This window comes from Chrysemys picta, chromosome 9 (genome assembly GCF_011386835.1).
Source record: "Chrysemys picta bellii isolate R12L10 chromosome 9, ASM1138683v2, whole genome shotgun sequence".
NCBI classification, from domain to species: domain Eukaryota; kingdom Metazoa; phylum Chordata; order Testudines; family Emydidae; genus Chrysemys; species Chrysemys picta.
The window spans coordinates 58,266,007-58,277,142 of record NC_088799.1 but is presented as its reverse complement, the minus strand read 5'-3'; the positions used below and the strand labels follow the sequence as shown (position 1 = coordinate 58,277,142).

The 11,136-nt window shown below is 46.7% G+C and overlaps 1 long non-coding RNA gene across 5 annotated transcripts; it reads right to left on the bottom strand.

Annotated features, from left to right (window-relative positions):
* Positions 1-18: 18 nt before the first annotated feature.
* LOC122174538 (uncharacterized) lies at positions 19-10,580 on the bottom strand. Of its 5 annotated transcripts, none has more exons than XR_010590169.1 (4): positions 10,243-10,580; positions 8,492-8,834; positions 5,373-5,523; positions 19-638 (listed from the first exon to the last, which is right to left on the bottom strand). It is a non-coding gene; the product is annotated as an uncharacterized LOC122174538 (long non-coding RNA). The 5 variants fall into 5 exon arrangements; XR_010590170.1 differs by having other exon boundaries at positions 5,373-5,520; positions 8,492-8,585; positions 10,243-10,564; XR_010590168.1 differs by having other exon boundaries at positions 8,492-8,585; positions 10,243-10,562.
* Positions 10,581-11,136: the final 556 nt, after the last annotated feature.

Below are 11,136 nucleotides of genomic sequence, written 5' to 3'. Positions count from 1 at the left end.
GAGGCAATAAAGTCATTGTTTTTTCACATTCATGCATTCTTTATTAGTTCCTCACAGAAGCAGGGGGATAATTGCCAAGGTAGCCTGGGATGGGTGGGGGAGGAGGGATGGAAAAGGACACACTGCATTTTAAAACTTTAACTCTTATTGAAGGCCAGCCTTCTGATGCTTGGGCGATCATCTGGGGTGGAGTGACTGGGTGGACGGAGGCCCCCCCACCGTGTTCTTGGGCGTCTTGGTGAGGAGGCTATGGAACTTGGAGGAGGGCTGTTGGTTACACAGGGGCTGTAGCGGCGGTCTCTGCTCCTGCTGCCTTTCCTGCAGCTCAACCATACGCTCGAGCATATCAGTTTGATGCTCCAGCAGACGGAGCATTGACTCTTGCCGTCTGTCTGCAAGCTGACGCCACCTATCGTCTTCAGCCCGCCACTTGCTCTGTTCATCCCGCGAATCAGCCCGCCACCTCTCCTCTCGTTCATATTGGGCTTTTCTCATCTCCGACATTGACTGCCTCCACGCATTCTGCTGTGCTCTATCAGCGTGGGAGGACATCTGCAGCTCCGTGAACATATCGTCCCTCGTCCTACGTTTTCTCTTTCTAATGTTCACGAGCCTCTGCGAAGGAGAAACATTTGCAGCTGGTGGAGAAGGGAGAGGTGGTTAAAAAAGACACATTTTAGAGAACAATGGGTACACTCTTTCATTACAAGGTCGCATATTTCGGCTTGCAGGCAGCCATGGTAGGCCACAGTGTTTTGGCTTTTTTAACCTTCTTAACATGCGGGAAAGGTTGCAAACAGCAGCGCATTTCCCATATCAAGGATGAATTGGGTTGTCCATTTAAAATGGGTTTTCAATGTAAAAGGAGGGGCTGCGGTTTCCCGGTTAACATGCGGCACAAACACAAGTAAACCACCCTCCCCCCCCCCCACCCCCCCCCCACACACACACACGATTCTCTGGGATGATCGCTTCACCGCTCCCCCCACCGCATGGTTAACAGCGGGGAACATTTCTCTTCAGAAGAGCAGGAACGGGCGCCTCTGAATGTCCCCTTAATAAAATCACCCCATTTCAGCCAGGAGAGCTTTCTGGAGATGTCCCTGGAGGATTTCCGCTCCATCCTCATACACGTTAACAGACTTTTCCAGTAGATGTACTGGCCGCGATTGCCAGGGCAAATTAATCATTAAACACGCTTGCTTTTTTTTTGGTAATGTTTACAAATATTTACAAAGTTACACTCATCAGAGGTCTCCTGTGTGCCCTGAGGGTCTTGGGTGAGTTCGGGGGTTACTGGTTCCAGGTCCAGGGTCACAAACATATCCTGGCTGTTGGGGAAACCGGTTTCTCCGCTTCCTTGCTGCTGTGAGCTACCTACAGTACCTCCATCATCATCTTCCTCGTTCCCCGAACCGTCTTCCCTGTGTGTTTCTCCAGTGAGAGAGTCATAGCACACGGTTGGGGTAGTGGTGGCTGCACCCCCTAGGATCGCATGCAGCTCCGCGTAGTAGCGGCAAGTTTGCGGCTCTGCCCCGGACCTTCCGTTTGCTTCTCTGGCTTTGTGGTAAGCTTGCCGTAGCTCCTTAATTTTCACGCGGCACTGCTGTGTGTCCCTGTTATGGCCTCGGTCCTTCATGGCCTTGGAGATCTTTTCTAATACTTTTCCATTTCTTTTACTGCTACGGAGTTCAGCTATCACTGCTTCATCTCCCCATATGGCGAGCAGATCTCGTACCTCCCGTTCGGTCCATGCTGGAGCTCTTTTGCGATCCTGGGACTCCATCACGGTTACCTGTGCTGATGAGCTCTGCGTGGTCACCTGTGCTCTCCACGCTGAGCAAACAGGAAATGAAATTCAAACGTTCGCGGGTCTTTTCCTGTCTACCTGGTCAGTGCATCTGAGTTGAGAGTGCTGTCCAGAGCGGTCACAATGAAGCACTGAGGGATAGCTCCCGGAGGCCAATAACGTCGAATTCCGTCCACACTACCCCAATTCCAACCCGCAAAGGCCGATTTTATCGCTAATCCCCTCGTCGGAGGTGGTGTAAAGAAACCGGTTTAAAGGACCCTTTAAGTCGAAAGAAAGGGCTTCGTTGTGTGGACGTGTCCAGGCTTAATTCGTTTTAACGCTGCTAAAGTCGACCTAAACCCGTAGTGTAGACCAGGCCTAACAGATTTATTTGGGCCTAAGCTTTCGTGAGTAAAAACCTCACTTCTTCGGATGCCCAAATAAATCTGTTAGTCTTTAAGGTGCCACCAGACTCCTTGTTGTTTTTGTAGATACAGACTAACACGGCTACCCCCTGATTATTGCTTATAGATAGTAGGACCCTACCAAATTCAGAGTCCATTTTGATCAATTTCACAGTCAGAGTTTTTTTAAATTGGTCAATTTCATGTTTTCAGCTGTTTACATCTGAAATTTCAGTGTTGTAATCATGGGGGTCCCAATCTAAAAGATACCTGGAAGTAAGTCTGATCTCCCCCGCTCCCCCCCAGCTGCCATGCAAGGAGAGGACAAGACCTGTCTCTCCCCAGCCCAGCAGGGGACTCACAGCTAGGAGCCCCCTGGCTAGGGCCCTTCCAGGAGCAGAAGGATATCGGACTCACCTCCACAAGTCTCCTCCATAGCCAGGAACCTCCAGGGCTGGAGCTTCCTGCAGCGGGGGTGGCATTAGAAGGTGGGTCTGATCTCCCCCTGGAGCCAGAGCGGGGAAGGACAAATACTCCTCTCCCTCCCCAGCCCAGCCAGGACTTGCTTCTGGGAGCACCCCAGTCAGGGGGCTCCTAGCTGCAAGGGGGATATCAGATTTCACAGGGAAGGGCTTATTTCACAGTCCATGACATTTTTTACCACTGTAAAATTGGTAGGGCCCTACTTATAGATAGCTTCTGTGAGTTGTTACAGGGTTTGTCATCCTTTCTCTGGTTGTTCCGCAGGTTTTAGTGTGGTCAGGGCAAAAGTGACAATTGTCATGTTTTTGAGCAAATTAGCAAAATAAAGATTTTAAAGAAGTCCTCCAGCATTTCTGCTGAGTTTACTGGTTCCTTGATTTTACAGAATATCGTTTTCAGCTTGCTAATGTTCTTTCTTTGAAGAACAAAAGAACAGCCATACTGGGTCAGACCGATGGTCCATCAAGCCCAGTATCCTGTCTTCGGACAGTAGCTAATGCCAAAAGAACAGGAGTACTCGTGGCACCTTAGAGACTAACAAATTTATTAGAGCATAAGCTTTCGTGGACTACAGCCCACTTCTTCGGATGCATATCATATGCATAGCATATGCATCCGAAGAAGTGGGCTGTAGTCCACGAAAGCTTATGCTCTAATAAATTTGTTAGTCTCTAAGGTGCCACGAGTACTCCTGTTCTTCTTTTTGCGGATACAGACTAACACGGCTGCTACTCTGAAACCTAGCTAATGCCAGGTGCTTCAGAGGGAGTAAACAGAACAGGCACTCATCAAGTGATTCATCCCCTGTTGTCTTATTTATTTTGTTTTTGTTACTTATCACAATTGGTGCCTGCAGACCCAGAAGTCGTCCATAACAAAGAAGTTTATAGTTTGACTTTTAGAGGAAAAAGTTAAAACAGAAAGAGCAGCCACCAGTTTATCCCTAGTTTAGTTGCACAAATTCTCAGGGATATGGGTTTTGTCTCTGGTTCCTCATTTGTGCTAAGAGCTGTGTGTTTTAAGGGAGGACATGGTTGATTGCTCTCTGTGTGCATGTGTGTGTGCAGGAACGTATGCCAAAAACGTGGTTTTAAATGCTTTTCCTAGATCCTGCATTTTATTTTTGGTGGACCCAATCAAAATTATAATTTTTTTTTCTTAGCAGTGGAAAGGTAGGCATGAAAAAAATGAGGACATTCTGCATTAGATTAACATCCTCAAAGACCATTGTTCTTTGTCTTTGAGGGGAAAGCTGCAGGACTGGAATTAATGGGAACAACAAGGAGTCTGGTGGCACCTTAAAGACTAACAGATTTATTTGGGCATAAGCTTTCGTGAGTAAAAACTACACTTCTTCGGAGCATCCGAAGAAGTGAGGTTTTTACTCACGAAAGCTTATGCCCAAATAAATCTGTTAGTCTTTAAGGTGCCACCAGACTCCTTGTTGTTTTTGTAGATACAGACTAACACGGCTACCCCCTGATACTTGGAATTAATGAGGCGCACTCTAGGGCAATGGTTGAAGAGGGGATTATGACTGATCATATGATTCTTGCTGGGCACTGAAGTCAGTGGAGCTACAACAATTTATATCAGTTGATGATGATTGGTGCTTCTACATATATCTTATTTTATGTTGTTAATTTAAAATTAATTTAGTACCAGTGAAAAGTCCTGGATTTAGACCTGGACCTAGAACAGAGTCCTCTATTCTTCCACAGAACTGTTGCAGTGTGGCATGCAGCTCCATTCTGTCTGGTAATTTAACTCCACCCTAACTTGAAAGGGTCATCAAGAGGGGTGAGCTTGCCTAGTCTATCACCTGCCCTCTCTTACTGAGACAATCAGCTTAGAATGACAATGACAATTTTTGTCTCCTAGGAATCAATCTGAGCTTTAGCAGCCCATTTTAGATAGTTCAGCAAACAAGTAATTTCTTATTGCCTTGCTCTAGTGGGCTCTTAGAAATAAAATCCAACACATTTCACAGAAGAGTAAAGACTCTTGGATTAAACCCTCAAGAAAATAACAGGCATTGAAAAAAACACGTGTATTGTAACTTGCTCTGAAAACAAATGAAACCAAAGCACATCAAGCACGTATGCAGGAGTTTTGGCCCAAGAAATCTTGCTAATGAACAATTTAACATCATGTTGCCCCTCCCAGGCAAACACAGGGACGTGTTCAGAGAAGTAGCAGGTCATTTAGGCTGCTGTGCACAAACATGTGTTTCCTGTGATACTGATTAAAGGAAACCAAAATAATCTGCACAGGGGAGAGCTTTGTGAAACCAAAACTCTGGAAAGCAAGAGGAGGCCTGTGCTGCCTGCACAGTGTCAGGTCTGACCGGGGACTGTTTCTGGGGGAGTAGGGGATTGTGACTGTTAACCATCAGCATGCTTAGTTAAAGAGAGGTCCTTCAGACTCTAACAGCCAGAAGGAGGCAGAGTGCTCTTCCAACTGTCTGACACACTGAGATGCCAGCATTTGTAAGCTGCTTCTAGTGTAACTGCTCTTCTTTCTCTTGTACAGATGGATTTCATGTAACAAACCTGGAGGTTTCCTAAACATAGGTCCATGTTAGGGGTGCAGGGAGAGGGAGCTGAGGCCCATGTAACCTGGCATGCACTAGATGAATGTATTGGAAGGGTCAAATGACAAAAGGTGATAATATTTTTGCTGCAAATACCTACCCTCCTCAACCCATAGGCTGGATCTTGTGGGGAAGGGTGAGGCGAACACTGCTTCAGATAGGCTCATTCCCGCATTGGGCTCTGGGTTAGGCTTGATCCATCTACTACAAAAAAGTTAACTCTTCTTCCTTCCATTCCAGAGAAATTTCTACTGCAAGACAAGTATCGTTATTCCTATTTCACAGATGAATCTGGCACACAGACAGATGACATCAGTTATCTGAGGTTAGCTAGCAGGCCAAGGACAGAGCCAAGAATAGAAATTAGGTCTCCTGACTCCTGTCCTATCATCTGACCCAAGATATTTCTGGCTCAATATTAACATCTCAATTAGATTAGAGAGAAGGCAGGGCTCTATGTGAGACTTCTTGTGCCCCAAACAAAATCTTTGAGGTCAGATGAAGGATCACGAGCAACGTGGAAGACGTACAACACATTTTTGCTCCGCACTTCCTGTCAATTTCTATGTCAGTGAGTTAGTGAGCAAATCTGTAGCAAGTTCCTGTACCGCGTGTTAATGAGTCTTGCGTGTTAAATAGGTAGCACTGGGAGGCATGGTGCTACCGCGCGTTAAGCAGATTTGCACGTAAATGGGTCTGTACTGTATGTCTAACCATTAACAGGATTCCGTTCAGTTCTCTGCTCTTTCCAGAGGGCTAACTGCAAAATGAAATCAACCCAAATAACCCAAAATGTGCTATGGGAAATTTATTAACTCCTTTTCAGCTAAGAAAGCTACTTGTGAAAATTCCCAGCAGGCACTGTATTGTTTTCCGTGGCATTTAGACACACTGGCCCAGATCCTCAAATATTTAGGCACCTAACTCCCATTGATTTAAATGGGACTTTGGCACCTAAATATCTGTGAGGATCTGGGATATGCTGCTCTTTTGAGTCAACAGAGGCTTGGGGTAAGCTACAACTGCAGGGTCAAACTCACACATGAACAAAACCTCTCATCCTTGTTCTTTTTCCCCCCCTCGCTGACTTTCTCTGTCGAAGCACTCCAGTTGGCTGCAGTTTGATGATGCTATCAGTGACCCAGTAATCAGATGTAGCTGTTGGTAATAATGTCAGACAGATCCTACACCGACTACTGAGCAGCCAATTGCATCTAGGTTCTCCTGCTTCTCCATATCTCTTCAAGGGAAAGAGAGATGACTCCAAATGGGGCTTACTGTTAGTGTAATATCTTCACCCTGTGAAAACAAGACACGGTCCTAGGAGGGTGGTGACCACATGCAAAGAAGGAGGCCGGATGAAAGGCAGCCATACAGGCGCCTATGTTCCTGAAATGCACCAGTCTCTAAAAATACCAGTGTTACAGTGCAAAGAGGTCTGCGTGAAGCCCACACATTCTGGAGTTTCAAATCTCTCTTCTTCGCGGGGATCAGCCAGGGTCTTGAGAATCTCCATTTCACATCTAAACCTCCCTCCCAATTCATCGCTGCTTTACACTGCCACCCACATTGTAGACACATGTAGAACACATGGCCAAGGAGGACAAGTCAGGCTCTCTTTGGAGCCTGTTGACAACTCTTGTTATTGGCCTCGTTGGGAGTGCCCAGCTGAGTCACATGAGCTGCTCCCAGCCTCTCCTGAGAAGGGAGAGACCAAAGCCAGACTTGGCCACCACCCCTTGTTTACCTCAGTGGGCTAAGGAGCAAGGTCTGAATTTCCTGGCTTTGGCAGGTTTTGGGCCAGTCATGCATGTTGACCCTTGGTATTTAATCCCGTGATAGAACTAACTCACTCCCCTTCCGCCTCAGGAAAAGGACATGAGTTACTTCCAGGCCATTGCTTTTCAGACTGTGCCATGGCACTTGGGGAAGGTTTGTGTTGAGGGTTGACATGGTTTTGGGACCAGATTGGGGCCTTAATCTCTGGCCACATTATCAAGAGAGAAGGGGGAGGGAAGGACTGGCAAAGGGGGCCACCCAACAGCCAAAGTCCCCAGAGCAATCCCAGCTAACACAGCAAGAATTCCTCTAGGCCTCTGGGGAAGTGCTTGTCAGCCTGAACAGTCACTGCCCTTCCTTGGATTTTCTAGCAGGGCCCCTTTAAACCCAGCCAGGGATCCCCCAAGAGAACCACTGAGATCAGTGTGGCCCTCACCATGCCCTCTTGCTGACCAGCCTTCATATTTTGCACACTATTGATTCTCTGCAGCCTTCACATAGTAGAGGGCATTGCCACACCGTGCCCTACTCCACCATTGTGGCAAGCTGGTGCAAACCCAGCAGGAAGTGGGGTTGATGACAGGCTATGTGGCATGCTCAACTTGCTTTTTCAGAAAGGGACAGAAGTGGCTGAGGATGAGCCACAGAGAAACCTGGGCTGTTTTGCATTGGTTCTTGGCCTCATCAGCTTACCTTCTGCTTATCTTTCCCATCAACCCACCCACACCTCCCTGTCAGTCATAGACACCTGCTTTCTCCCCCTGCTGCATTTTCTCTTCCTGCTCTTCCTATCATGTCTCTCACTAGCAGCTGTGGTCATCCCCTGGCTCTCAGCCTTACTATTTCTTTTGTCATTTTTGTAAGTAACAACAAGAAATCTCTTTTCCAGGCAGAACATACCTCTAATGAGCTGGGATCCTGTGAAAGTCTATGGAGAAGCTGATTGAACACTCCCAGTTGTTCCATTACTACCTTTACATTCAGGGCCAGCCACCTTCCACTTAGAAAAGCTGTTCTGTGAAATAAACAAGCCTGGGAACACCTGTGTCTCTTCCCCCCGCCCATGCAAAGCTCAGATAAGTAGGAGATGTAACCAGGGCTCAGTGTGTGAGGCTACCTTTTCCAAGCCCCTGGCATGGTCCTCAGCCATATTGCTAATGCCACTGTAGCTGCAGTTGGAGCCCTGTTTGGGGAGATTATCCCTATGGGTCTACATTGTGGCATGCTCCTGCCCCCCACTCTTCCCCCTGTGCTACTAGAGAGAGAGGCTCTGAAGTGCATGGGTGAAATGTCCTCCTGTGCAGCCTCTCCAGCCTGGCCCCCAGCTTGCACAATGGATCTAGGGTGGTTCCACTCCCCTGAGCGTTTTCCCCAGCCGCATAGCAGAGGCAGCGTTTAGGGGAGGGACCCACCCGGAGCTGGACAGGGCTCATACTGCACCTGTTTGCACGGCTCAGCTACACATCCTCCCAGGCGATGTGGCTACCCCATCCTTCCTGTCGCACCGAGCCGATGTGAGAAATGTGCACGATTGCTGTGAGAGATGAGCACAAGGTGATCACGCAACTTCCTTCTCTGGGAAAAATAGGGGGTGAAATGCTTTGAATATACATAGAGCCATACAGAGGTGGGCAGCATTGCTCTAACAGAAAGGCTACAGTGTTCTCCAGAAATACACCGGAATACTCCAACTTACTGCTATGCTTGAGGCATGACTGCAGAGCACTGTAGCATGGTCGTTATATAAGGGATGGTGGCTCATCACTGCAGATCTTTGTGATTTCTGTGCAATAAAAGGGAGATACATATGAACTGAGCACATAGGCACACTCAGATGGGGACAATATAGTACTTAAGGCATTCAGATGGACCCCAAACGCACACTTGGGTATACACATGCACACAGAGATTGGGAATGGGAGATCTTATTTTTACCAAATGCAGAAGCCACTTAGAAATAGTGGATTCTAGATTTACAGTAGAACTCAGGCCTGGCAAAAAGCCAGCTCTAAGCTGCTGCTGCTTCTTATAGGTTATTCCACAATCACCCTCAAAGCATAACAAGACTTTCAAACAAGAAACATTTTCCTAGCATAAACTAGAAATACTGTACAAGGATTTCCCCCCGCCCCCTTTCGGATTAAATTTTAGTTCAGAAAACAATGGTTTGCAAAAATGCAAAACTTTGAAAGACCAAAAAAATCTGACTTTTTTTTTTTTAATAAAACCTTAAAAACTACTTGCTCCCTTAGCAAAGTCACCGGCCCCTCAACCTCCACTTTAGCCTGTGCTTAACTGTAAGTACATTAGTACTCCCATTGAAATCAATAGGACTACTGAAGTTCCTTAAAGTTAAGCATGTGCTTAAGTGCTACAGCTCAGCACCCAGGAGCCATCAGCTCCTATTAAGAAAATAACCTTTGAACCTGCACCTTATGGCTCTGATCCAGCAAAGCACTTAAGTGTGTGTTTAGCTTTAAGCAAGTGAGTCCCATTGACTTCAAATGGGACTGCTTAAAGTTAAGTTAAAGTTAAGAATGTGCTTGAGTGATATGCTGGATCAGGGCCCCAATGCTCAGCACCTTACAGGGTTGTCCCCATGGAGCAATTAGTGCACTGTCAGACGTGGTCACCATACCTTGCCATTTCTCTCAGCGAATCATAAAAAAAGTTTGCTCTTTTACAAAAGCAAGAACCAAAATGCTTTTCCAGATGGGGCCAAGCCAGGTGAGGGTTACCCTTTGTCCATCAGACATGCTGCTCCTGGATGCTCTCTTAGAAAATGAAACTCATTTCCCCTAACCATGTGTCCCCAGCCCAACTCCAGACTCAGCATTTTTAGCAGAAGAAAAAAATTAAACAGAACTGAAGAAAAAAAAAGGAAAAGAAGCAACAAGGCTTTGTAGAGCTTCATTTTCTTCCCCTGGGCTTACAGCTTCTTCCTCAGAGTAAAATCCACAGGTAGCAGGGCAGCTGATGAAATGGGAAGGGGGCCTGGACACAACCCGAAGTCTGAATCCCCAGTTTGGGTCATTATTTTGCTCCCTTCTTCGTGAACCTCTAGCCATCGAAGCTGCTCTCTGTTGAGCCAGGATGGAGGCAGAAATGCTGCTGCTTTTATCAGTACTGCAGCAAGCAGCTTCTGAATTCCCCTTCCCCCAGGATGGGACATTCATACTCTTCTTACTCACCTCCAGCAGGGACAGTCCCTGCGCCACAGGTTTGGTGTGATGACGAGGGCTCCTCTTAGATCAAACAAGAAACTGGGGATTTTTACTGGGTTTTCTCCCCTCCCCTCTCTCTTTCTTCTCATTTTCTGGAAACGAAGCACACTCAGTCTCCAGTTTTTCATGCCATTTGGCGTGTTTCACTGCTTTGTGGGGGCGAGGGCTCGTCTTTTTAGCCCTGACTGCTTTCAGATAGGCTGTAGGGACTTTACAGATTAGTTTGTCTCTTTCCCGACTTCCACTCAGCAAATAAAGGGACTTTCTTCTCCTCTTGCACTGACAGCTGGAATTTCTGATGATCTGGTTTAATGAAAGCTTTGCGGCCATTTCCCAATCAGGCTTCTCCCCTGCTCATCACTGTACCTCAGCTGGGGTGACCAGATGTCCCAATATTAGGGGCTTTGTCTTGTATAGGCAGCTATAACCCTCGCTTCCACCCCATCCCAATTTTGCACACTTGCTCTCTGGTCACCCTAACCTTGTCAAATCCGTATAAAAGGTAGTTGTTTTCATATAGAGCCTGATCATGTCTCCCATAGTGAGCAGTTACTCATGCGAGGAATCCTGGGGATTTCAATGGGTCTACTTGCATGCATAGCTGCTCATCCAAATGAGTAAAGGATTCCCACAAACCGGCCCTCAGGCATTACAAATAGTAAATAATAATCACTTATTATTAATAGAGGCAGACCTGAGTTCTGTTCCTCTCTCTGTTGTTGGCCTGCTAGGTGACCTTGGGCAAAGCCTCCTTGTACCTCAGTTTCCCCATCTGTAAAATGGGGATAATTATATTGATCTCTTTTGCCAAACACTTTGAGATCTAGAGTTGAAAAGTGCTATATTAATTAATGATAATTA